Below are 21,793 nucleotides of genomic sequence, written 5' to 3'. Positions count from 1 at the left end.
AGCTTAATAGACTTGTGTACATACATTAGCCTTATGACTCACAGATTGATCTGAACCACTGCCAACTCCATCTCAGAGGGTCCAGCATTAACACTCCCTCTGATCCCTCTAGTCTTTTCTCCCCTCATGTTATCTCACAAGCTTTCCAAGTAGATGCTTTAACTTACTGTTTCCTCAAGGATGAGAGAATTTAAGCAGGTTTAAGGCAGAGCAATTAGATGTCTTATTTTCTTGGCTGATTTCAGCAAATATTAAGTTTAAGATTCTGTTTTGTTTATAGGGTCTATATCTCTATTAACATAATCAACTAATACCAAGGCCTTAAAGGACTGAGAAAAAAAATAGAGAAAAAGAAAGCCCTTCCCTTGTCCTTAAGTAATGAGAAATTTATTTCAAAACTTTAAAAGTTTTTGTGATTTCTTACATAGGTTAAGTAACACTAGGCTAAAATGCATCAAATGCAAAAATGTAACAACCAATAATAAGCTAATTTCATTTAGTTATCAAAATTGCTTCCTCCTCTGTATTTCCTACCATCTATTAACATGAGAATCGGAGATGTAACTGGAAATGAGTTGTTTTTCTCTGCATGAATAGAAAAATGGATAGTCTTCTATTATCCTTGATCAAGACCAGAAATGAAATAAATTATGATTATAATTTATAATTGCAAATGTAAACATTTGTTGGGATTCTCATGGTGGTTTCTCATTCCCCTTTCCTATTTTCAGGGATATTCTGTAAAGACATCATGGTTTATAAGAATTGTTTAAACATGTTTTCTACTACAGTGTTTCTTTGCGGGGGGTAGATAACTTGCATGACCTCAGAAAAAAGCACAGGCAGACTAAAGTGATATTAATGATACAAAATACAAAAAGAAATGATAAGGGACATCTACAGACCACTCTGTTTATAAGTTCTCTAGATACTAATGCTATTTCGGAAACAGCTGGAAGAGAAGCCTGTTTAAAATGGCTTCTATTAGGATGAAAAATTAGTCCTTAATAATTTATTGACTTTAACATTTTCAGGGTGGAGATACAGAGGGAATTTTTCCGTGTTTCATCAGCAATGTCTTATGCATGCTCACCTTACCCTTTAGATGAAATCTGAGCTCAGATGTTTCATCATCACCCCTGTTCTCCCTCCCACAGAAGCCCTCACGACTTGGTTCTCCTCTTGCTTGACCATCTCAGGACCTCAGCCAGGCTCAGTTGCTTTACATACAGTGAGACCACATCCCTCCTCTCCTCCTTCTTACCTTCAGTCACTTTGGCTAGCACTGCCATTTCCCTTCCACACCTAGCTCTTCTCTCCACCTCACCCACCTTACCTACCAAACTCTAATCTTAATACAATTCAACATTTTAGTATCCTGAGTCATACTGGAAAAACCACACCACCATGCAGACAATACTGTTCCAGATGCCCAGTCACAGCTGGCCTGCAGCCCTCTCTGGACAAATACTTATATGGCCATAATAAGTAGTCACAATGGAGGGAAATTCCCTGGTGGTCCGGAGGTTAGGACTCTGCGCTTTCATTGCCGAAGGCTCAGGTTTGATCCCTCCCTGGTCAGGGAACTAAGATCCCACAAGCCGTGCAGAGTAACCAATAAATTAATAAATAAATAGTCACAGTGGCAAGTCAAAACCATCAGCAAATTCCCCCATGGCTCTTTGCTGTCCCTGCTGCGCCTACAGTGTGCTCCCTTTCGCCAGCAGCACCCGTCTCTCCTAGTTCACAGGGACATTAAAGCTGGCCAGGTGTTTCCCGTTCTGATGTCCAAGGCTCATGCATCTGTCTCTCTTTTAGATGGTCTTTTCTACTTGTCTAAGGTCTCTTAGGGACTTACATCAGCATCTCTCGCTCCTGTGTCTACAATTTCTTTCTTCTATATCCCCTCATTCTTCTACCTTCAACAGACTCTTACCCGGTTTCTTCTTCTACTCTGCTAAAATTTCCTGGCGAAGTTTGCCGTTGATCACCTCCTATTGCTCCACACAAACTCATTTTCCTTATGTTAGTTGACATCCTTAAACTATTTGACACAGTTGATCTTTCCATTCTTTCTAGAATTCTCTCTTCTCTTCCCTCCGTGGCCATTTGCTTTCATGGTTCTCCTCTTGTATTTCAGACCTTTCCATTTCAATCTTCTTATCCATCTCCTAAATGCCTGTTACCTTGTGGGGAGCTGAAGTGGCTGAACCAGGATTCAGAGCCAGGCAGAACTCCAGAGCCCAGCAACACAGGCTCCATGTTGCATAATAGCTTAATTCACCGGCTTCAGAGTCAAGACAAAATGGGTTCAAACCCCAGTTCTGCTAATTATTTTGCCTCTTTGGGCGCTGGTTTTTCTCCTATATAGAATATAGGTAATAATGCTTTCCAGATAGAGTTGCTGTGAGGAATAACTCTGGTATTAAATGCAAAATGTCTGTAAGTAGTATCTTTCCAATAAATGACATCCATTATTATTTTATTGGCCTTATGTTTCCTCTAATAATTTTTAATTAATTAATTAATTTATTTATTTTATTGGCTGTGTTGGGTCTTTTTTGCTGTGCGCGGGCTTTCTTTTAGTTGCAGTGAGTGGGGGCTACTCTTCGTTGTGGTGCACGGGCTTCTCATTGCCTTGGTTTCTCTTATTGCGGAGCACAGGCTCTAGGTGCATGGGCTTCAGTAGTTGCAGCACATGGGCTCAATAGTTGTGACTCACGGGCTCTCAAGCGCAGGCTCAATAGTTGAGGCACACGGGCTTAGTTGTCCTGCGGCATGTGGGATCTTCCTGGAGCAGGGATAGAATCCGTGTCCCCTGCGTTGGCAGGCGGATTCCTAACTACTGCGCCACCTAGGAAGCCCATCCTCAAATATTTATATTTGTTTTCAGAGTCAAGCATGAGACAAAACAATAAGGTAGGGAGCCATTTAGGGCAAAGTTATGTTAGGAAAGGTGAGAGAGGCATTTTTGTTACAAACCAATTAAACTAATTGAATTATCTGAGCTATTTACCTTTAGCTTAATTCCCCATTAAGTTTAAGAGGCTTCCATCCTTTTGAGAAGTACATTGATTTGAATGCCTCACCAGCACTGTTACCCAGGGTTCCTCACAGCCTCTTGCATCTTAATCTGGACTCTGTATGGACCCTTGATCCCAGACTGGCAGTTTCCAAAGCATGTTAACACATCATCTCATTATCTTTAGGACTGTCTTTGAAACACCAAAGACAGAAATGTTTGATAAGAATCTATTAAGCAAGTCAGAACATTTCTCATTTTGTGGAGAGTTCCCCTACCTATAGCTTTGTAATTCAAAGAAAGAATAAAGAGTCTATTGATTAAGTTCTTGATAAAGGATAATTTAAATTTTTTTTTAATTTTTTAAAAAATAAAGGATAATTTTTAAAAAATGAGAAAACCATGTTTGTCATACAAATATAAAGCAAACATATATTAAAGGTTTTATTTAACTCATTAATGGATGAGGGAACCAAGAAGATGTTACAATTTCGTCAAAGGAGAGTTTAGGACACGAATATACAAATAGATGTGAAACTGTCAAAGTTTCACCACATACAACACATCTGTGTTTCTATGGATAAAAACTTTTTTTGGATTATTACCAGTGCTGTAAAAGCTTGAAGACAATGAATGAAAGAGGTAACCCTAATAGAACACTTAGTAATTTTTTTTGCCTATTTCAAAGTGTTTTACATTTTTTCCGACAGTTTATCTCTTAAAGCTAGGAAGGAGACTAACTGTACATTTTGCTATGTCTTGATACTCCACACAGACAGATAAGTTCTCCTCAACCAAGGGAGGCAGATTTAGCATGTGTTAAGGAGTGCCAAAAAAAATACATGATAGTCAGAATCTGAATAGGTTAGAGAACTCCTGGTTTCTACTCTTAGAGCCAATACTTTGAACACTATGTGTCCCCATTACCTTATGTGTAAAATGGCATTTATGTTTGTTCTAAGATTTTAGAATAGATGGCAGAAATTACGGAAGCAGAAAAAATAAGATTCACCACTTTCGGATGAAATAGAATAGAATAATGACTGTTCTGACTTACATTTCCCCCTCCTTCTTTCTCTCTTCATTTCCCATCTGGGTGGTATTATACAGCTTGGTACAGGACTTCACTGGGAAGGAGAGGGGTGGGTGCTGGTGCAACGGACACGGAGCTTGGTAGAGAATCATCATGGCATTTCCATAGTGAGCTCACAATGCAATCATTGTCAGCCCTTCCTCTGCTTTGACGCTGGTGCTGAGCGTGAAGTCAGGGCACAAGCCCCACAGTTCATCCAGCTGAGGCTCTACAGGAATAAGGATGGTGATGTAAGCTTTGGCACTCTGTTTAAGGACAACAAAGCCCTGTGCCTCGTGAATTACATAAAGATGGATCACAACCCTCATTTCTGCGTTTACAAAGACATCAGCAATAAACACATATACCTTTTAGTAAAAGAAAACCACAGCCACTTTCAAAGGAAGAATGGATTTTTTAAAAATCTGGGGTAATTACTATAACAGGAGACCTTCCCCTCTCTAGTTAGTCAACATCACAAGAGCATATGTCTTGCTTTTATTCTCCATAAACTATAGCTCTTTGTCACTTGTACCTATAGCTGTAAACATTAATTATTATATTGGCCTTTAAAAAATGTTACAACTTTCATTTTAATAATAATATAGAAAAAGAACAGAAATTTTAGTTCTAGAAGTAATTTGGGTGACAGTTTCTTAAAATTCCCATAGCTCTCCTGGCACTTCTGAAGAGGCTGTATTCTTTCTCAAAAAAGAAGGTTTATCTCTGATTTCATCCCCTCCTCTTATAACAATAGCAATGATTATACAGAATTGTTTTTATTCCCTTTATAAATAACTTTCGATTCTAATCTGCTCCTTCAAAGAAATAACTAATCACTGTTTCTCATAAAATCCTACTCATTAGACATGACTTTTAAAAATAGTTAAATATGTTTAGGTACATCACTGAAGCCGACTCTCAAAGTAAAACAGAGGAGAAGGACTTATGACCTCAACCATGTGGAGTTTAAGCTCATTTAAATATCCATAAGCCAATCCTTCTTCTTTTCATAAAAAAATCCTACTGTTAGAGAGTATTGTCATTTATTATGTTCCTTTAAAAGATAAATGTGTTAAGTATTCAATTGCAAACAAACTCAGAAATGTATAGGTATATTGTTTCCCTAAGCACACAGGCACACAAAGCCTTGGAGAAAAAGGAATTTGCACATTGCTATTGAATTTCTACAGGAAAAAAAATGTTCGGAAAGAGATATAGCTGTTGGTGAACAAAAGTGGAAGCATTTTGCTTTTAATTATTACAGAAATGACTAACAAAACCTACAATCAGTTTTAGTTTCATAAAAACAAGCAATTTGAAGATTTTTATCTCAGAGTATTGCCTTTTAGAATAATAGATAACACATGATGAGCATTTAATATATCCCAGACACTGAGCTACGTCTTTTACGTGCATTAATTGTTTCTAATCTTCAACGGCAATTCATAGGGCAAGTACTATTATTATCAGCCTCTTTTCATGGATAGGAAATTAAGGATTTCAGATGTTAAAACTTGCCCAAAGTCAAAGAGCCGTAGCGGTCCATGGCAAGCATTCTCTCTCCTATGAGAGATACTAATACTAATACTACAAACAGTATTACAGAACCGAGATTCCTAGACACAACTGTACCTGAAAATGCTTCTTAGGCTCTGTAGTAATGTTTCCAAACTCTGCATTTTCCCTTAGGGTCCCAAATTGCACAGTACCTTAATTTCTTTGTCTTGTTTAGGGATTTGACCACTCTCTTTAGCTCAAAAATTCCAATAAATTTTGCCTGCAAAGGCTCTTTTCCAGGTGTTTCTTGTGTTCTTCTCTGTTTCTCTGGCTACACCAAATTTCTAAATAATACTATACTTTTGTCCTTTACTGACAAGAAATCCTTTTGATATCCTTTTGGTCTTGTTCCACAGGACTGGAGTTACACAACAAATAATAAGCAAAAAGGCTCAGGGAATGTTAAGTAAGGATGTTGATTTGTCAGAATATTTTCCACTTGTTGCTGAGATTAATAGCTAAATCACTTAAAATTTTAGATAATAGAGAAGAAAATAATCATTATCCCAAACACACAAATAATGAATTTTTCTCTTGAAAGAGCCAATCCTCTTCGCTCTCTCTCCTCAGCCCTTCATTTCTTGGGTAGATAATGAAGGCAGCAGATTTTTCCCTCCCAGAAGCTCCTCAAATGTGAGATGTTTTTTTTCCAACTATGTGGACTTTGTATTAAACTACAGAAAGGAGGGCCAAAACTTTATCATTAACATCTTAATGATCCTGATTTCTTTCTCTGATTAGCTAACAACATTCCTTACTCTAGGATGAAGTAAGAATGTCTTGATCTGGCATAAAAAAGGCTTCCAAATTCAGCAGCTCTTTCCACTGCAGCCTTGCCTCCTCCCACTGCTCTCCACTCTCTCGGGCTCTTTGTTCTCACAGCTGAACTCTCCAGATGAACTTGTGCTTCTATACTTTTACATTACTGTTTCTCTCACTGGAAAAGCCTGTATCCCTCTTTTCTCCTAGTTCCATTTCAAGGCTTTAATTGAAGTTTTTGCCTTTAGAATTGCCCCCCAGATGATCTAACTGTCCTCTCACCCAGCATTATACCTTTCTCCTTGTTCTCCTTTGCATATTTCTCGATGCCTTGGCATAGTTCCTGGAGCAAATTTCCAGGGATCAAAGCCCAGGAAACTATCAGATAATGTTAATTCAAATATTTGATCCTGAATTACAGTCCACCCCAACTTCGGTAGTATCCCTTTCACATAGAAGAAGTAGGATGGAGGGGCAGCAGGGAAGGCAAAGGACAACTGGACGATTTCCCAATGGTTGTGACTTGCCCTCGTGAGTCGGGGCAGAGACTACTTACTAGGAACGCGTATTGGTTGGCCAAGAGGACTGCAGCCCACTTGTGAGTGGGCATCTGCTGGCATGGTGGTGTGGTTTCTCCAGCAGAATCTGAGCACCTAAGATATTGGATTGGTTTGAGATGAGGACTAGGCAGGCGGGGGAAGTGGGGTGTAGAAAATGGCAATGCTAGCAAAAGTGACTAAAGTGATAAAGGAGGGGGACGTGGTCAGCTGTTGTATGTATACCTGAGCCTGGTGTGGGTTCTAAGCTGGTCAAATAAGAAGAGGAGCAAGTCATGAGGCTTCTGTAGGATAAAGAACAGGGGTATGGAAAGAAAGGTGTTAGATAGCTTGAAGAAACTTGACTCATTCTGAATGGTTCTATTGCAGGGCATAGAATGATATAATTTAGGTGAGATTGAAGAATTTTTTTTACTTTCAAATTGAGAGAATAAAATAGGTTAAAAATTTTTTAAGAGACCTCAATTTAAATCTGATTGATCCAGAAACAGCTTTCAAGTTAATACATATGAATAAAGTGATTTGAAAATAGGAAAGTTATGGACTCAGTCCCCTGGCTCCTAGTGAACTGACTGGAGTTTTTAGCCATTCGAGGGTGGATTTACTTGCAAGTCAAATTTGGGAAGTTGAAATGGAAGAAAGCACTTTTGGAAGGTGTACTTTGTGCTTTCAGGAGCCACTGGAAGTTTGAAAACGTTACAGAAGTAGGAAGTTAATAAGTTCATTAAAGACCTTTAAAGCCAAGTGATAATTATCCAATCAATATTTTAGAAATACATTCTGTCACTGTACAGGTAACAGAGAATTAGGAATTAGGTCAATTGAGCCAGTTAAGGGGGTGTGTGTGTGTGTGTGTGTGATCCTTCCAATAGTTCCCTATGTTTTCCCATTAGGTTTTAGGAAAATACCATAAATGGATGCCTGGGTCATATGGTAAGTGTACACTTGACATTTAAAGAAACTGCCAAACTGTTTTCTGAAGTGGTTGTACGGCTTTTTATACCCACCCACTGTGTGTGAGTGCAGTTTCTCATATCCTCACCAATACTTGGTATGATCAGTCTTAATTTTGGCCATTTTTATAGGCGTGTAGTAATACCTCATTGTGCGTTTTTTGGTTTTTGTTTGTTCGTTTGCTTTTTTGCATTTCCCTAACATCAAATGACATTGAGTACCTTTCAAATGCTTGTTTGTTATCCATACACATTCTTCGTGAAGTCTGTTCAACTCTTTAGTCCTTTTTTAAAAACTGGGGTTTTTCTTTTTTATTATTGAGGTTTGAAAGTTCTGAATATATTCTGAATACAAGCCCTTTTTCAGATATATGCTTTGCAAATATTTTCTTCCAGTCTGTGTCTTGTCTTTTAACAGTGTTTTTTTGAATAGCAGGTTTCAAATTATGATGAAGTATAATTTATTCATTTTTTTTCCTTTTGGGTTCTGCCTTTAGTGTTATGGGAAAGAAATCACTGCCTAACCCAAGGTCACAAAATTTTTTGCTAGAAGTTTTATAAATTTAAGCTTTACGTTAGGTTTATTGTCTATTTTAAGTGGGGAAAGATATAGATAAACTCTCCTCTTTTGCCTATCAATATCTAATCTACCAATATTTTTTGAAAACTATAACCATTCTTCATTGACTTGCTTTTGAATTTTTGCCAGGAATCAGCATCCACATATCTTTGGGTCTCTTCTGGACGCCATTCTTTTCCTTTATGGTATTTGTCTATCTTGGTGCCAGTGATGCAGTGTGTAATACGTTGATAGTTTTATATATACATACTTATAATTTGTCTCAAAGCCAGATGGTGTTAGTCCTCCAACTACATTCCTTTTAGTTATTCCAGGTCTTTGGCATTTCTGTTTGAAATTTAAAAGCAGCTTGTCAATTTCTACAAGAATGTTTATTGGTATTTCAATTGGGGTTGCATTGACTCTTGATCAATTTGGTAGGAGCCGACATCCTAACAATATTGTCTTCCATCTTATGAACAAAGAACATCTCTCAATTTATTTGTTTTCTTTAATTTCTCTAAACCATGTTTCAATTACAGATCTTTGTCAGCTTTATCCCTAAGAATTTTATATTTTTGATATTATTTTAAATACTATTCCTTTTAAATTTTAATTTCCAAGGAGACTACATATTTGCATTAGGACACGTCAACCATTTTAGTTTTCCAGGGCACTACGTTCAAACTTTCTTCAATTCAGATTTCCCGTAGACGTTTTCAAGGCAAAGTATGGCTGCCTTTCTCTTTTCCATGTAATTCATTGAAGAGAAGTCCTGCTTTCCTTCATACAAATACATGTGTCCTGCTAATGGACTACATAATAAAAGTTAGGGAAAGGTATTTACTCAGTGTGAGGAGAGCTTTAAGGGAAGTCTCTTGTTATAAAGTTCTGAGGGTGTTTCACCTGATAATAATATTCCAGATATTGAGCATCTTTCAAGTATAGAACAGAAAATAAGAATATTCTGATTAAGCCTCCTTTGAATTACAATGGATAAAACACTTTAGGGGACATGTATTTACCTACCTATACTATATTAATTGCTGGGAGACCACAGGGCCATTTAGAAAGTTACTTTTTCTAGAGCATTAGATAGTGTTCTAATGGGATTAATTTAATGAAGACAGTTAATTGAATCAATTCATGCCCCTAGAGAAGGTTTTATTCACCCTCATTTTCCACTAAATTAAGGATAGGCTGCATTTCTTTCTTTTTTATGTATTTATATTCAGCATTATTCCTTTGGTAACATTTAACAGCATTTAAGTTACAAAATGAGTTAAGATTGATTATGGACTTCAGCAGAAGCTATAAAGCTGTTTGCTAAAAGCTTAAAATGTAATTTATTTCTAAAATCACAGATGATTGTGGTCTTTTCTTAAGACCCACTGAATCATACTCTGGAATGTGGGTCTTGAAAAACAAACCTTCATCCAAGTTTAACAGATTTTTAGAAATCTTGTGAACCGAGAATCTGAAAATAGACAGTCATTTTGTGTGTGAATATTAATATAATGATTTGCCATGTTCTTGTATTCAGTCTCAGCGTTAGAGCCATTTTTACAGATTGTTAATATAATCAGAAGTTTTAGGTACCAGGCTAGTCACATTATTAACCAAAATCTTGCTAGAAATAGTGTTTACGGTAGTCATGATATGTATGACCCAAGTTTACTGCTGCATGTGTGGATCAGCATAGGCACTAGACTGGGACCTTTTAGATTTGGATTTGGGTCCATCTTTTGCCATGGCTAACAGTGTAGTGTTAAACAACCACTGTCACTTCTTTATATGAGTTTGCTAAGGCGGCCATTACAAAATACCAAAGACTGGGTGGCTTAAACAACAGAGGTTCATTTTCTCACAGTTCTGGAAGTTAGAAGTCCAAGATCAAGGTGTCATCAGGTTTGATTTCCTCTGAAGCCTCTCTCCTTGGGCCTTTAGACAGTTCAGGCTGTTATTTAAAAAACGCTATAAGCTGAGTGTCTTAAACAACTAATACTTATTCTTACAGCTCTGGAGACTCAGGTGTCCAAGATCAAGGTACAGGCAGATTCAGTAACTGGTGAGAGGCTGCTTCCTGGTTCATAGAGGGCTGTCTTCTTACTGTGTCCTCACATGGAGGAAGGAACAAGGGAGTTCCCCAGGGTTTCTTTAAGAAGGGCACTAATCTCATTCACCAGGGCAGAGCCCTCGTGACCTAGTTACCTTCCAAAGGCCTTTCCTTCAAATACCACCACACTGGAGATTAAGTTTCAACACATGAATTTTGAGGGGATGCAAACATTGTCTATAGCAGATGCCTGCTCTCTGTGTGCTCATGTGTTTCTGTGGACTCAAAGGACTGGTGTTTCCGTGTCCTCAACTCCTCTTTTATTAGGATACCAGCCATATTGGATTAGGGTCTGACCTAATAACCGCATTTTAACTCAATTACTTCTTTAAAGGCCCTCTCTGCAAGTAGTGTCACATTCTGAGGTACTGGGCGTTACAGATTCAACATGAATTTTGAGCAGACACAATTCAGCCCACAATATTCTTTAACCTTTGTTTCTTCAATCACAAAATGTGTGGATTGGTTAAAGTATCACTAAAGGCTGTCCAAGGTCTAAAGGATTAATAATACTTTGAGAAGATGACCCTTGTCTTTTCTAAACAAATATTGCAATTTTCAGTGTCCTTGGTTGCAAGCATCATAAAATAACCCAGGCTAACTTAAGATAAAGAGAATTTGCTGATAAACTATGCGCGAGTCAGAGAGTAAGGGGGAGGTCAGAGGCTTTGGCTAAGAAACAGGAGAGACGCTGGGAGCTGTGAAGAGCCAGGCAGCAAGAGCATGTATACTGTTCCGGCTTCCTTGCATACAGGCAAGGAGGGGAGGCCTGGCACCTGTAGCGTCCACAGAGGGAGGCCGGCACCAACTCCCACCAAGATCACACACATTGAAGGAGGGTTGGGCCAGGAGACTCCTGAAGGAGCATCGAGGAGTCACAGCAAGATGGAGCCATAGTACAGAGCACTCCCTCCCCTGCAAAATGACAGATAACCACTAAGTACATCTTATGATGTTTAACCAACATTAAGTTAAATATGATTGGAAGAGCTGACAAAACAATAAAGCAAGCAATCTCCTGACATTTTTAATGGCTCTCAACAAGCACATTTTGACAATACATTTTTGAAATAAAATTCAGATTAGAAGTAGAAAGTGCTACATTAAAAAGTTGTGCTATTTTTTTTCACTCAGAAATCTCTCTAGACTTTAGTGATTTCATCTGTCAAATGGGAATAAAGGTCCTTTTCTTGTTTTAACAAGATTTAGAAATAGATGAATTTGGGGCTTACATCTTACAGCTGTAAGTCTTATGATTACACATTGAAGACGTGATCAATCTTTCCCCTGGTCTTTCATCAGTTCCCCACTATTCATCTTTTACTGATTCATTTTGGAAAGATTAATTCTCCCAAGGGAGAGACACCGCTCATTAGAAAATGATGTTTTTTATTGATTTCCATACCCTCAATTTCCTTATAAATATTCTTTTATGATTGATTCTGCTATTCATTTTTTTTCCAACAGTTTTCCTGGAAATAGCTATCTACATTGTTCTAAAATGTTAGTAATCACATTTAATTATCCCTTCATTTGTAGATTTTGTTACATTTTCTCTTTTCCTCAACCCTACTCTGAAATATGACGTGTTCAGGTTTTTCTTTAATTTAAAAATATATTCTATTTTTGGTCCAAATGCTAGATATATAACAAAATCATTATTATAGTCTAGCTATTCAAAACTTCTCCTTAGCTATGAAACTATTTTGGATAGCGTAAGAACTTCGAGTTTTTGTTGGACTCACTGTTACTCTCATTTTATTTTCAAGCATTTTGAAAGTTCTTTATATTGATTCATACTCTACTTGTTCTTAGTCAAATAAACAATCTCTACAACCCTGATTACTGTGTATTTGGCTTTTCCTTTCCCTCCCTGCTAGGAATTAATATCCCTGAATCCTCATTCATCCAACAAACATTTTATGAACACCTACTACATGTCAATTACTGTGCTAGACATAAGAGTTGGCGCTCACTAATCTTCCTTCATAAACCATGATAATTGTACTGTTTTTGCTTCACTTATTTCTTTTTATCTATCAAAATTTTCATAGTGAAAACAAAAAGCCACCTTGCTCTGTTTTTATTTTATTCATAATAATGATGGGGACCCTTTTTCACCCATTCATTTCTTGCAAATGTTCATCTAGCAATAAGGAATTCTTTAAAATCAGAAGAGATTTTACTATAAAATCTTTATTAGATTTAAAATAGAGACTTTATTTTAAAATCAAGTAGATTATACTATCCATATGAAAGGGATTTCACAGAGGCTTCTAAACTTTTTAACCAGTCATTTTTTTCAAGTAAAATTATACATAGGGCTCCAATTGTTTAAAACAGCCAGAACTGTTGTTTTTTTCTGTACAAAGATATTGAACATATCCAAATTTATAACTTTTTAAAATTTCAACATCACTAAATGGAAGCAATGAGCCAGTTTTGATAACATAAGAAACTGAAAATTGGAGTGACATTATAGGTGACATTTGCAGTCATACCAACCTCAACATCTCATTTACTTTTGTATTTTGCTAAAATCACACAATTTCACAAAGATATGTAGTTGCAAATGGTAACCCTTATTTTCCACTTTACCTCACCCTCTAAAATACTCTTCAATTTCCTCTAATCTAGACCCTGGAAATAGGAAGCAGTTGGCCATTTTTATTTCAAAGTTAAATCCCTGACTATAACTGCCATCTGCTCACATTCCCCTTCACCAAAATAAAAGTCAGACAAGACGCTTACAAACCCTTCAGATAAAACCTGTAAAAGATATTATCGCAAATTGGCATGCGACCCACTCCCTCGCTGTTGCACAACTACTGCTGGGCGCTGGTGGGCACATGCGCAGAGCAGAGGCGTCCGAGCCGGGGCTAATATTTAATTGGACTTGGCATCCGCGTGTTGTAGCAGTGTGTTCACGCATACGTTTTTATTTGAAAGAGCAAGCTCAGGCCTGAATTTTTTAAAAGGTAAAGAAAACAAGACTTCCTAATCTAGGTACATTTGCAAGAAGTTCGAGTATATATGTTTATAGACTATAGATCATTTTTCCAAGGATTATCCTCCAACAAGTTCACCTAGAAGAACTATTTAATGGGTTAACTGTGTTTCAAGAGGTGCAGTTCGAAAAACCCTAATCTTGTCCAACTATTTCTATGCCCGAGACACTGAGACCAAGGAAAGTCAAGTAAAGTACCCGATGTACTTCCTCTCCATCCTTCATGCTGTTGCCTTAACTTTCACTCCATATCCCTTCAATCTTAACTGGCAGAATTTTACTCATTTTTTATAGCCTCTTTCAGATACATCCACTCCGTGAAGCTTTTCTTCCTCCCTCAAGCAAATCTCCAATCTCTCTCTCTCTCTCTCTGAAACTCCACAGCATTTTAAATGCAATTAACATGTTCCTTTATTTGATTCTGTATCTGAAATCACAAACCTTTTGCACTCACTTTGTTGTAACTCTTGCTACACCTAACAGCTGGCCTGACACATTGTAGGTACTTATTAAATAACAAGTTCATAGAATTGTTCACCCAAGGACAGGATCCTCAATAGGTCATTCACAACAAAATGGTTTATATTTGGCTTGATTTAAAGAAAATTTTCTGCAATCCCTATCATATTTTTAGAATTCTGTGTATTTCTTCCAAGGCTTCCACATTGCAGTATTTTTTTCAGCTGCTTTGATTCTTTTTAATCAAATTCTCTTTTAAAATATTACTGCCTTAAGAAATAGAGACACAGATGTAGAGAACAAACATATGGACACCAAGTGGGGAAAGCGAGGAGGGTTGCAGGGGAATGAATTAGGAGATTGGGATACCAAACTGTACCCTCTAAATATTGTGTTTATTGTCTAAGTTTATTGTCTGTTAACTGTATCTCAATAAAAGTTCTTAAAAAAGTATTACTGCCTTAAATTAGCAATTTCCACAGTAAAAGAGGAGGTGCTACAGAATGATAGGAAGACTTCAAGTTTCTGATTTGCCTGTGAGCTTTGACTGAGGGGTTGTTGGAAGATGAGAAAATTGACATGAGAGCTTTTGCAAAATTACAGTAAATAAATCTGTCTCTTTGTGTTTGATAATATATTCTCTCTTAATTGTGTATGGGTGTATGTTTTTCATAATTCCCCCCCAAACTAACACAGGATAGTATATATCTCAAAATGTCACTTTATCTTTTGTTGAAGGTCTGATTCTCCAGCACCAGATACTGACATGGAATTTGGCATCAACGTCTTTGGAGCGGAAAGGGAGGAAGCAGGATGGGGCACAGGGGGAAGTCCCTTTGGGGGGTTAAGGAGTGTATACGTCCCATCAGAAGTGACCCCATTGGGCTAAAATGTCTGGGTCTTTATAATCCATCTTGATCAATCATTGGCTGTGTCCTGCCTGGAAAAAAAAAACATGTGTTTGAGCAAGTTGCCTCTGTAGATGCGTCAAACCCTAGGAAGCTGGCAGCTGGAGACTGTCTGCTGGGCTGATCTGGGGAGCTCACCTTTGTGTTCAGGGCATCTCTTTAGAGAACCCCCTTTCCCCAAAATGGGGACAGAGATTACTTTTAAGTTTTGAGACCAAAAAACGGAGACAAACAACTAAATTACCAAGCCATTCTGCAGTCCCAGCTAGGCTTTCATTAATCAGTCCTATCACTTCCTTGACAGACGTTAGGGTGTTTATTTCTCTACAACCTGAATGCTGTGATTTTACAACATTGATTAAATTCTGGCTTTACACAGTGAATTCTGGCATCATATGATGTTGGTTACATTGAAATTCCCAAACTCAAATTCCAAAGCATGTCAGATTTTCTTAAGATTTTCATTTCTGGGATGAACAGAATTGACTAATTAGCCAGAGCTCAAGAGGCTTTGTTGAACTTCTCTGAGCATATGAACTACTTTAGGACTTGGAGATTTGGATCACTTTTCTTTGAAATATTGCAGTTTTGATAATGTGATATGAATGATGAAAATTTAAGATTATAAACTGCTTTAGTCGATTCACAAATCAATCTGACTTGTAATGAGCTAGTTCCTAATAATAAGGGATATATTTCCTGAGACCAATCATATTTGGTTAGTGTCAGGTGCCAAAGCCTAAATGAAAACATTCTGCAATATTTCAATAATTCAAATATCTCAATAATTCTGCAATATTAATTGGTAGCTGGAAAATTCTATTTCAGATTTCTGCTTTAACATTGCCTATACCACACCGAACATTTTCCCCCCACTTTGGCCTCAGCCTATATATATATTTAAAAGTTTTAAACACTTAAGGATAAATGTTTTACAAAGAAGTAATTTGGCGGAAGGGTATTTACCTTTTATTGTAGCAGTTCTATCACCCAAAGATCTGGGTTCTTCTTTTGTAACTTCCTGTGAGGTATTACTCTGAGAATTCTCAGTGATGAAAATTCTTTAACCTGAGATAGATTGAGGAGAAATGATTGACGGCATCTCTGGAGCAGTTACTGAGGGGCAACGGGAAGGAAATTCCCAAAGACTGTGGTGAAAACCTTGGGTGTCTTGACCATGTAGCCTTTCCTTTGAAAGGAAAGGAAATAAATTAAATGTAAGATGGTGCCTGGTTATTTTTTTGGCCATGGATATTCTCTTATTCTGAACTCTACATCTCTCTCTTATCAACAGAAACTTCTAAAAATATTTTTTAAGAAAAATTTTTGAAATATCTACTGAAAATGTGTATTGTGCATTCTCAGCACCTCATATCTTAATATGTAGTATTTCATCTGGCTTCAGTACCATAGGGATCATTCTTAGTCTCTTATCCTTAATGCTCAGTAATTTTTTAAATGAATGAATGAACATTGGCCTTGGTTATTAAGATATTTAGGATAAAGTTACAGACCTACCATTATATACTGTAAGTATACAGCATTTTCATTAAAACTCTGTACAACATTGAAAGAAATAGAAATTATTCTCCATTCTGATCCATGGGATATGCTCTGATGATTATTCTTGCTTCCTCCACAAGATCAGTATCCTTGTACTTTGAAATTTGAAATGTACTCTCTTTCCTTAATATAAGGAAGTGTTTTAAGAGCAATATGTTACAGCGAGGATTTTTAAATTCAGGTATTTCCTTTACTATTGTTACTCGTCCATCCTCGGATATCAAATAAAGCTATTGTCAAAATAAGAGCCTTACACGTCTACTTAAAAGAACTCAATGCCTTCCTCATTAGTATAGTGATGAGTATGCCTACCTATTACTTAAAACAATTCATATTCCTTGACAAAAAATTAATTCTGCAACATTTAGTGCAATATAGTGGTGGCCGTTACATTCTTCTCCGCTTCTTAATTCACAAACTGCTATCAAGCTTCCGGCTCAGGGCAGTCCTGTAGGTGCCAACACACTGCACTCCAAAGGGTACTGCTTTCCCTACAGTCCAAGAAGATGGTAACCCCAGGAGTGACAGAGCGCATGGCCATGCGCTGCAGCCCTGGCAGATAAAATGAAGAATGACATACAAAACAGAAAGACAAATTATAAAGGTGACACAGTTAGCTATTCTGATTCTATGTCTCTTTGCAGCTAGGCTTGGGCACACTCTGGTGATTAAGAGAAGAGCCCAAGGAGGTAAGTGCTTAGAGCTGGTCCAAAAAGCTAGCAGCATCTCTTCACTGCATGAGGGAGGCAGCAAGACACAGCTTGTAAGACTGGTTACTGGTGACTTGAGTCTATATAATCTGGGAACTGGAAAGACACTAGATAGGTTTCATGACCTGAGATCCCACATCGAAAGATGGGAGTGCTACTGCCAACCTCAAACAGAGCACAGAAGACAAGAACAGCATCAAGCAGTTGGGAAAGAATTGCCTCCAGGAAAGTTTACATGGGAGCTTTCTATTTGGGCCCTTGTTTCTAGAGGTCCTCGGATCTCACAATTTTCTCTCTTCTTTTCTGAGACTCTTCCATGTAATGTGTATCTGTACATTAAAGCAAGGGGTGTGACGGACCAAAATATAAATTTAATTTAATTTAAAAATGCCTCTCATTTCAATATCCTGCTTTTATTTGCCTGGAACCACCACAATACAGGGTTTTTTTTTTTTAAATAAATGAGTGGCATTTTTAATGTGGTTATGAATATACACCTTTGCCTGGGAGAATAGGGGTGTGTGTGAGTGTTGTGATGTGTTTACTCTACTTTATTATGAAAGAGAAATGCAACCAAAGACTGGGGAATATGTTGACTCACTGAATTGCAGGAAACTCTCAGAGGAAAACTTGTGACTCTTTTAGAAAAAATATCCCAAAGTAGAAAGTCAAGCCCATTCTAGGCATCCACGAAGGCTGATGGTGATTTAGGTGTACATGAATCCTATGATCTGCACAGAAGAGACGAGGGGCCTGTGAGGGCACTCAGCCCAAAGAGTAAGACCACGGTCTTTCAGGAAACACATATGATATAACTCCTGGCTCTTCACTCTCTAGTCGTATAACTTGGACAAATTATCGAGTCTTACTTAGTGTCAGTTTCTTCTTCCGTAGAATGTAAATGATAATATTTATCTCCTAGCGTTACTGTGAAGGTGAAATAAGATAGTGCATGAAGATGCTTAGCATAGGGTCAGCACAGGATGGGCAATAATAAACATCAATGATACTATTATTAGATGCGATTTAGAAAGAATGGTACCCAAAAAAAAGATACTGCAATGAAAAAGGATGAAGGACTGAGAATACTTAGGCCATCCACAATGTTTAAGAAAAACAATTGGTCCAGAATGGACTCTGGGTAACAACATTTGAGAGGTAGTAGGAGAAGGAGCTTGAGGGAGAAATTTGAGAAAAGGGTAAGAGAGGAAGGAGCAAAACTGATAAAACACAGGCTTGCTTAGAAGTCCAGAGTAAAGACAATGTCAGGTGTGGTTAACAAGGTCACACAAAGAAGATTTACATTTGTCTATCGCATTTGACAATGTGGAGATGGTCAATGAGCTGTCCAAGCAGCCTCAGAGGAGCGACACAGGGAGTTAGACTGTACTGAGTTTTAGTGTTTGAAAAGTCAGGAAGGAGAGTAAGTCACTGGTAAGCTTGGAAGAGAATTTATAGAAAGAGATGAGGTGCCACCTAAAGGAGAATGAAAAAGAAAAATTGGAGAGAGCTGAGGTGTTTACCCAATGACAGAACGAGAGAGCTGAGAGGATACTACATGAAAGAGGATTCCAGGGCAATGAAAAGAAATGGCCTTGTGAACTAAGATATAAAAGATGGCCTAAACAAAGAGAAGGTTGACCTCATCCTATGAATAGAGGTGGAAATGGGAAAAGATCGGTGGAGATGCTATAGTATTAATATTTAATAATAGGAGGAAGTTCAGATTGGTGGCCTGAGCACACATCAGCTCTCCTCCCTCTCAGAATCCCATAAATGATAATACAGAAGTGTTCAAAAAGCAAAATATAGATAAATCCAGAACACTGAAAATAGCCTATGCCCAGGTCATCAAAAGATCATCCAGCTAATTTCTTAAAGAGGAAAGAAAAAGGAGAATTTTGAAGCATCAAATAAAGCCATGTGAACAGTATAGAATATGCTGTAGACAGAGCTGCCCCCCAGAACCATAGGGAGCTGAAGTGCTGCTAAAGACAAATCAGGGTTGGGGGGGCGTGGAATTAAAGGTCCACTAAGGACCAGCTTCGGGAGTCAGCACCTCCCTTCACTTCCTCAGCTCCCGTCTGAGTGAGCAGAGGCCTCGCATTTTCCTGCAGGCAGAATATGGCAGCCTTTTATCTAACAAAATAAATGAACAATTAGCAAAAGCCAACATTTTAGTTTTCACAAAGGAGAAAGCTGGCAAGCTGCCCTCTTACCTTAAAGCAAACAGTCTCACGCCAGGCCCCTATACACAGACCTCCAGTGACCTTCTGCTCTAAGAAGACACGCCTACTTACCAGGGCAGAAGAACCACAGCCCAGGGCTTCAGTCGTAAACACAGTGGACACCTGAGGGTCAACAGGCATTAAAAGGGAACAAGTAATACATACGCACACACACACACCAGGAATCAAGACAAAAACTGGACCCTGAGATAATTTAGAGAACAGAAAAGAATATAATAATATAATAAATGGTACAGACGTTACTTGACTTACAGTAGGGCTATGTCCTGATAAACTCATCATAAACCAAAAATATTGTTGTTGAAAATGCATTTAATACACATAACCTATGACTTAGCCTAGCCTACCTTAAATATGCTCAGAATACTTACCTACCATGGGGCAAGATCATCTAACGCATGGCCTGTTTTATAGTACAGTGTTGAATAGCTTATGTACTTTATTGCATACTATACTGAACGTGAAAAACAGAACAGTTGTGTGGGTTCAGAGTGGTGTAAATGTGTGGGTTGTTCACCCTCAGGATTGTGTAGCTGAGTGGGAGCTGCACATCACTAGCCTAGGAAAAGGTCAACATTCAAATTTCAAAGTACATTTTCTACTGAATGCATATCCCTTTTACAACATTGCAATGTTGAAAAATCACAAATTGAACCACTGTAAGTCAGGGATTGGGTATATAGTCACAGAGACCAAAGATAGTTTGTTCTAAATAAAAACAGAACAAAAAAAAAAGTCTATTTATATGAAAAATATAATTAGTATAATATGATAGATGGGTACACAGGTACACATAGATACATACACACACACATTACATACATAAATGGAAGGGCTGGGGAAGAAAATCCAACAAAATTTTACTGTGTAGGACAAAATATAAGAAAAAGATGAGATCAAAGAGGCTAATCTAGATCTGCTAACCAACTAATTGGAATCTTAGAAAAAGAAAAATCTAAAATGTACGGAAGATAACATTTTAGTTTTTTTCTAAATGGAAAGCATTCAAAAAAAAGGAAAAAGAAAAAGAAAAGAAATGGAAGAAGCAAAATGTCCAGCACTAAAGAAGGACTTAAGAATTCAACCTGAAGAACTCTAAATTTTAAATAAAAAAAGAAAAAGTAGAAAATACTATGGATATAATAGAAATACAACTTGAAAAAATTCAAATTTATTTGTAATTATAATAAATCAATTAACCATAAATCATATCAATCATAATAAATGTAAATAAATTTAAAATTTCTATATTAAAAAGAAGTTTTCTGTTTGGATTTAAAAAAACTATATACGCTATATGTCACTTATAAGAAACATAATTAAAAAGTGGAAAATTAAAAATAAAGCAATTGACAAACATATACGATGCAATTCTGAGCCAAAAAGAAAGTTAATGACTCAATGTCAGAAAATATTAAAACAAAAATAAAGCAAATTGGCAGTGTTTGCTTTTCATAGGCATAAAGACAGATGCCACATAGTGATAAAAGAAACAATCAAATAAAGATATGTGATAATAATAAACTTGAATGCACTTGAAAACAGGATCTCAAAATATATGATCCAAAATAAACCTCTAAAATTATAAGTATAAATAAACAAATTTTACCATCATGGTAAGAGAATTTAACACAATTCTGTTTAAAAAGCAATAGATAAAGGGCTTCCTAGGTGGCACAGTGGTTAAGAATCCACCTGCCAATGCACGGGACATGGGTTCAATCCCTGATCCAGGAAGATCTCACATGCTGTGGAGAAACTAAATCTGTGCACCACAGCTATTGAGCCTGTGCTCTAGAGCCCATGAGCCACAACTATTGAGCCCATGTGCCACAACTACTGAAGACGACGTGCCTCAAGCCCATGCTCTGCAACGAGAGAAGCCACAGCAATGAGGAGCCTGCGCACCACAACCAAGAGTAGCCCCTGCTCACCGCAACTAGAGAAAGCCTGTGTGCAGCAACAAAGACCCAACACAGCCAACAAATAAATAAATAAATTTATTAAAAAAAAGCAATAGATAAGCAAATTTAAGATTAGTAAAAATATAGAGGCTACGAATAGCACAGTTGAGAACTTTATTCTAATAGATAAACAGAGATCCATGACCTCACCAATAGAAGTTTTGATATTTTATGTACACATAGACACTAGCCAAAAATGATCATATATTAATTTTCAAAAGTAGTCTCAACATGTTAAAAAATTAATATATAGACTATTTCCTGACCACAATGTGATTAACATACAAATTAATAATAAAGAAGACAATGAACATTTTTTTAAACTAAAAAGCACA

Source organism: Hippopotamus amphibius, chromosome 6, assembly GCF_030028045.1.
Source record: "Hippopotamus amphibius kiboko isolate mHipAmp2 chromosome 6, mHipAmp2.hap2, whole genome shotgun sequence".
Taxonomy (NCBI): Eukaryota; Metazoa; Chordata; class Mammalia; order Artiodactyla; family Hippopotamidae; genus Hippopotamus; species Hippopotamus amphibius.
Note: the sequence above shows the minus strand (reverse complement) of the source record.